At 37.9% G+C, this 7,167-nt stretch overlaps 1 protein-coding gene across 3 annotated transcripts in view; it reads left to right on the top strand.

The window, feature by feature from the left end:
* Positions 1-552: 552 nt before the first annotated feature.
* LOC107561531 (syntenin-1-like) overlaps positions 553-7,167 on the top strand; it is a 30,872-nt gene continuing 24,257 nt past the window's right edge. The window contains exons 1-2 of one of the 3 annotated variants that reach the window (XM_016245994.1): positions 553-715; positions 794-911. The gene's annotated coding sequence lies outside the window, so the exon portion shown is untranslated. The remainder of the gene's footprint in view (positions 716-793; positions 912-7,167) is intronic. The other 2 variants (XM_016245995.1, XM_016245997.1) reach the window with 2 other exon arrangements.

Genomic DNA, 7,167 nt, shown 5'->3' on the forward strand with positions numbered 1-7,167 from the left:
CATTGTGAGGCATATAATAGACAAAGAAAGCAACTTGTTGAAAAACTAAGAGATATGGAAATCAATGACATTTCAGTTATGAATACATTTCAGAATGCACAGAAACAGCCAAGGGTTTATGATTTTCTTCTAAAATATCTGAGAGATACAGAATTGATTAGAAGAATATATTGTAGCGTTCTCAGACAAGGACGAGGCGTTTGTCGGCCACAACCCATGCCATACACACCCCGACTTCTAAGAGAATCGCACTGCAAGGCACTCATTCTCCCCCCTCCTTCGCTCTCTTTCCCCTTACACACACACACACACAGGGGCGAAGCCTCTTTTCACATCCAACTCGAACATCCAATAACAGTTCGCAACACAAAAATGAATACAGTGCAACACTAACATTAAGCACATTGTTATCTATAACACAACATGCTTGAACATGCTACACTATAATATTTTCGTTCATCGAGGCCTCACACTCCATCCCAGTAGGTGGCGGAAATGCACCTTAAGCTGGTTTGCCAACCGCCATTAAACACAAAAGAAGAAGAAGAAGAAGTCGCCAATAAAGATATCCGATCGTGAAGGGACCAATAAAAGCCCTGATATCTGAACCGTGAAAAGCGCCGCTGCAGCAGGAATTGAAGATCTGATCAGACAGCGAGAGGGCGGGAGCTCAGCGTAATTTATAGACTCGAAGCTTGGCGAAACAAACTACATGGTAGTGTTATCATAAATATCTATATTTTGATACCGATACTGAAATATCTGACACAGTTGCATTACTCATTTTCCACAGTATCAACCGACACAGATACACGCTGTGACTCTCTCTCCTCTCCGACAGTGAGTTTGACAGTTGACACCCATCCGCGTCTTGTTGATTACAGAGTCTGAATGTCCACGCGGGATTGCAGGTATTCCACATAATTATAATCATTCCCGCTCAAATGTGGCGAGCGCTTTATTGTAACATGAGAACACAGTAATGTAATCGCAAAAAAATGGATGCGAGCTCTCAAATAGGCCTAACTTATACAAATGAACTGCCTGTCCTCTCACTCCGATATTGCTTGTGCGCAGACTGTGTGCAATCGCGATCTCTCTGTGCTTTTAAAGTAGAAATTATTTCTCTTTACTCCTGGATTAAACTTTGTCAAAAGTTATCAACCATTCAGAATAGAGCACTCTAGAGTAGACGTCACAGTTATGTCACTTGCAGCTGCGCGCGCATAGTGGTTGCAGATAAACACAGGGAACAAGTGGAGATAAATGGGTAAAATCCATGGAATAAAAGAAAACAAATATTTTTGTGCCTTTTGATGTCAAGATCGGAATGCAAATAATTTTTATAGAATACTGTCGTCAAAGATGCCATTTGAAGCTTAAAGCAGACGTTTAAATGGACATACTATAGATGAAAACTGTTATGATTACTCTACTTTTAAAGCATAAATTCGATTTGAACAATAGGTCTACATAATGTTCATAGGGGACATATTGTATTAGCCCTACAGTTCCAGCATGAAATATTCTATTTATTTAAACCTTACTATTAGAAATATTATTTAAACCTTACTATTAACATTTTTACATAACATTTATTTTATCTCACAATTCTGACTTTTTTTTTCTCGCAAATGCAAGTTTATATCTCCTAATTCGGACTTTTATAACTCGACTTAACTCAAAAATAGCGAGTTTGACATCTGAGGGAAAAAGCCAGAAGAGTCGAGGGGAAAAGAGAGAATGACGAGTTGTTTTTCCTTATTAGAATTGTGAGATATAATCTCGGAATTGCGAGAATAAAGTCAGAATTTTGAAATATAAAATCAAATTTACCAGTTTTTTTTATTCTTTTATTCCATGGCTCCATAGACTGCCACTTGAAAACCGTAATTTTCTGCCTCCAGATAGGCTCCACCCACAAAAAACGTCATCTCTGTTTTGGATCTGTAAGACTATCCCACTCTCTAAAGTCAATTTCGTAGAATAACAGTGCTTATCGCTGGATGACAAGCTTTTGTGATATGCGGAGAACATTTTGAAAATTACATCTAATCAATATAATTTATAATCTTTTTAAACCTAACAATTTTGTACCCTATCCGTGAAATTCTCTAGGCTAGCCATAAAGGCTATCTCTCCCGGGTTTTCGGCAACCATGATGCGCGCGCATCCTGAATGTTTACAAACCTATAATTGATCTATACCAGGGGTGCCCAAACCGTAATTTTCTGCCTCCAGATAGGCTCCACCCACAAAAAACGTCATCTCTGTTTTGGATCTGTAAGACTATCCCACTCTCTAAAGTCAATTTCGTAGAATAACAGTGCTTATCGCTGGATGACAAGCTTTTGTGATATGCGGAGAACATTTTGAAAATTACATCTAATCAATATAATTTATAATCTTTTTAAACCTAACAATTTTGTACCCTATCCGTGAAATTCTCTAGGCTAGCCATAAAGGCTATCTCTCCCGGGTTTTCTGCAGCCATGATGCACGCGCATCCTGAATGTTTACAAACCTATAATTGGTCTATAGATCCACGCCTGACCGATGAAAATCCTACTGGAAATGTTATTGGCTGTAAGTGAAATGCACCAGAAAGTCTTTCAACAATCAAAGATGGAACTTTAATTTCTTTACTATGTAAGTTTATGCTAGAAATGTTTTGGAATGGGATATTTGTCTGATTTGTACATATAAATATCTTAGTCTGCCTAACTGCATCACTACATTGTACAGTCATTACAGGTCAAAGCCATCTGATGTTCCATTTATCTAAATAAATAGGCCTAACATACTGCATATGGCTCTTAAATCACTGCTTATAAAAATTCAGTGTTGTCATATTTTGAATACCTCAAACTGAATTGCGGTAATTTGTTTTATAATTCTATTACTGACTGTGTACTTGCCTTTTTTTTTTTTTTTTGTAAATTCAATTCCGTTTGAAATTATATTTGAAATCAAGCTTCCTTGTGCTGTAAGCTTTTGCAACAGTTACCCTATTTTAAAGACACAAATACACAGAATGAGCAAATGTTTAAGATTGTTTTTGTAATGGTAATTGATCAATATTTGTATGCAAATAAAAGCCTATATAAAATCTGTTCATCATATAAAGCGAACGTGTCTTTTTATATATTAAAATTTCTATCTATCTAGGCCTGCACGATTAATCGTTTGTAAACCGAAATCGCGATTTTCAAATAGCAAGAAATGCGACTATTTCGATGAAGGACTATCAGAGATTTAACATGCATCTACGTAGTTTTTGACAGTTTGCTTCATGCACAATTTACTTTGATGCAGAGTTTAACCAATAGGGGGCATTCACCGCACGTGCTGACTGAACCAGCAAATAACGCCGTTTGGAAAAGATAAGCGCGAGCAGGAGCAGCAGTTCAACTTCCCAACAAAGTGTGTCTGCTGATGACTTGGTACCTAAACGAAAAAGCACCGCATATGTTTGAAATTATTTTGGATTTCGACGTTCTGGTGTACTTCAAAGGCAAGTACTTCGTAAAACCTGCCGAACGTCTGTGTCGACCTCGCACACAACCAACCTGTATCAGCACCTGCAGAAGTATCACAGACAAATCTATGATGAATGCATTGCCAAAAGGTCAATATATGTATAGAAAGCCTGAAATGTCTACCTTTAAATTAACTAAGTCACGTCCAAAACAAATATTCTCCGTTAAAGTAATACGTATGAAACATACGCGATGTCCAGTTTTCCCGTCTCAACTCATTACATCTAATGCGGTCACACCCACGAGCCGATTGCGCTTTCAGATTCTAAACATCCACGTGAGACGCGCGCGCATGTAAACGCCCACATCGCCTCCGCGTAAACAAACGTGAAGAGTTGATCCCGGCTACTTTTTGTTTCTGAAAGAAGAGAGAGATAACCCAGAATTTACCTCACAACGCAATGCGTCGCGCAGCTAGATCCTGTGGAGAATATCACTCTGATGAATAGCCTAAGATTACTTGCATCTGTTGTTATTGTGACATAACTTGTACACATTTTACTAGTTAGACTTTTCTAATTCCTGACTACATGTTTGAAATCAAGTGAAACATTTTGAAATATGTGATATTTCATTTTCTAAATGTCTCACAACGCCAGGATGTTTGTTTAATGTTTTAACATAAAACCACAAGATATAAGTAGTGTGAGGGTTAACACTATCTCTCAGATGTGAATCACTAAATATTCATGGCCATTGTCACTCCCTGGCATAAGGGCATTCTATCACGAAACATGTTTTACAAATGTTAAATCAATATATTGTTTTCTGTAAATAAGTGAACAGGATCATTTTCACATCATTTTGTAGCAAAAACTCTAGTCTACCACATTCTCAAAAGTCTTGTGAACAAACGTTCTGTATGTGTTTTATGGCCTTATTACAGTGACTTAAAAAAATTAGTTTTTCACTAACCATGCATAAACATTGTTTTCTCAGAAACACAAACATGTACTTTCATGCTGCTCACAAATTATTGGAGCACAGTTTGTGCTGAATACAGTGTTATCAGACTTTAGTCATTAACATTTTTTTTAAGATACTGAAAAAAAAAAACAAATTTCAGGGCATGCTAAAACTTCTTCAGGGCGCCAAAACACCCTCAGACCCCAGAGGGTTAAATGGCAAAAACTTTTGCTGGCATTTTCAACCTTAATGTAGGTTATGGTCAGTATTTTACTGATGTAGAATTGTTTACAGTGTGTTTGGGTTCTTTAAAGTTTAATATTTTATATATAATTGTTAATTTAACTTTAAGATACTGTAGTTATTTTCTTAATTTGTCATGACAGATGTTTGCATCATGACAACTTTATAAAAAAAAAAATGGCCACAATGTTTAAGAGGTTTTAAATAAACAGTAGCATAGTTTGTAATAAAACTTGGTATTTCGTTGGTGCTGTTAAAACCACCACAACAAACCTGTAGCTCATTTATGAAATAGTAATAAATCACATTTTAAATTGCATTTTTGATCAGAAAAATCGCAATTCGATTTTTTTTCTCCAAATCGAGCAGCCCTGTATGTGTATATATATATATATATATATAAAATAAATAATTTAAATATCTATATGGCAGTATACACAGTATGTGGTAGTTTTGCCAATGGTATTCAAAATGATTGGTCATCATGAAATCAAAGATGACCCTACTTACTTTGTTAGTGCACATTACTAGTCTTGTGGTGAACAATTGAACCATGCAAGTCAATACACTGGGAAAAAATTTGTTTGCCGTCGCTTCCGCTCTGGAATGGCATTTTCTCTCTCTGATGACGTCAGTTTGACGGCTTCAGGAGAATCCTCTTGTTAAGTCGTGACGTAAGGACTGCTGTTTCCGGGTCCAAGCCTCTACTCATTTCACTTGAGAATACTATCTCAGCAGCCATTTTTGAGCACTATTTAATTAATGTTACATATTTAAGCTAAGCATTTAATAATTTGCTGTGCACACTACAGTCTCCGTGCTCACAGTGTCTCAGACACTAATATTTTAGCTGAATCACTGTCAGGCCATCTGGGATTTCAGTATGGAGATAAAGGTTAGGGTTATAATTTTTCAGTATTACATGACATCATACATGTGTATATGCACTAGGGCTGCTCGATTATGGCAAAAATCATAATCACGATTATTTTGGCCAATATTGTAATCACGGTTATTTAACACATGAGGGGGCCATATGACCAAAACTTTTATGTGTGATTTATTTAAAGATGGTGATGCATATCAATTTATTTCCTGTAAATAAGGTTGCTATGACCTCTACATTGTAGAGACCAGCAGAATTTCAAACAAACACAAAGTCCTAAAAATTATTGAAAATAATTAAACTGTCAGTAATAAAAAAAGCGAAGGACAAATACAATAGAATAAAAATATACAAATGAAACAAACTGTGCTTTAAAGTCTGCATGAACCGGAAGTTGCTGCCGACTTTATTTCAGTGTAGTGATGTATTTCCAGCTGAAATGGAATATTGAATTAAGGGCGTTGTTTTATTTTTGCGCTCCTCCTCGGTCTCTCACTCATAGCAACCTAACGGTTGGCGGGGTGTGTTTAAGGATACTCTGCCCAAGGCGTCAAACCGACGTCATCAGAGAAGAAATACCATTCCAGAGCGGAAGCAAATGATCAGATTTTGATTAAAGATTACCAAAACAAACAATTTTTTCAGTGGATTAACTTGCACGGATTAATTGTTTTAATCCGTAACTTTTATTCTCGCTGTAGTTTTGTTGTTTCCGCCGCCATGTCGTAAAGACGCTGTGTGCTGCATTGTGAAGCGAAACTACTTTGTTTGGCCTTCCAAAAGAGGACGATATCTGCTTCGTCATGCCTGGAGCTGGTCCGTGCTGGAGGAAATACTACAACTTTGCACTGTGTATCGCCAGATCGGCTTTCACCGTGGACGAAGCGGAGTCCAGCCCGGAGTCGTCACATGTCCTTCCGAACGCTCCTTCGTCGATATTGCCGGCCGCGCCGTTCTCAAGCCCACCCGCCTCTGCTCACTCTAACCCTCCCGCCGTTCCTCACGCTAGCCACCGGCCTCTGCTCACTGTAGGCCGCAGTGTGTGACGCTGTTTCGTTGTGAAAGCGAAACTACTTTGTTTGGCCTTCCAAAAATGGACACGACTAGAAATCAGTGGTTAAGTTTTATTTACAACACTGTTCCAGAACACTTCAACCCAAATATTCGGATGTGCAGCACATTTTATGGAGGACTGTTTACTGATCCTGGAAGAGTAGACTACAAAGAGTAGGCTGTTCTGACTCACAAACTGTAAGTACGTCTTTTATATTTAAAGAGTCTTTATATTTTTTTTGGGCAGTATAGAGTAGGGCTTGTTGTTTGTCATTTCTCCGATCACAAATGCAGACACGGTTTTATGTTTACGCGGCGCGATGCAACGTGTAAAAAGACAGTACAAGTCATTATAATTCATAATTATGTCCCCACTGGATGCAACGAATGCCTCGTTTATAATGGGTTTTCATGTTTTTCAATCATCGCTCCGGCCTGACAGGGCATCATCACAGTATGGTGAGGGGCGTAACATTTCCGTTACACGCTTGAAGTATTCGGCCAATCACAACGCACTGGATAGCTGGCCAATCACAGCAC

Source organism: Sinocyclocheilus grahami, unplaced genomic scaffold, assembly GCF_001515645.1.
Source record: "Sinocyclocheilus grahami isolate Dianchi unplaced genomic scaffold, SAMN03320097.WGS_v1.1 scaffold777.1, whole genome shotgun sequence".
In the NCBI taxonomy this organism is placed as follows: Eukaryota; Metazoa; Chordata; class Actinopteri; order Cypriniformes; family Cyprinidae; genus Sinocyclocheilus; species Sinocyclocheilus grahami.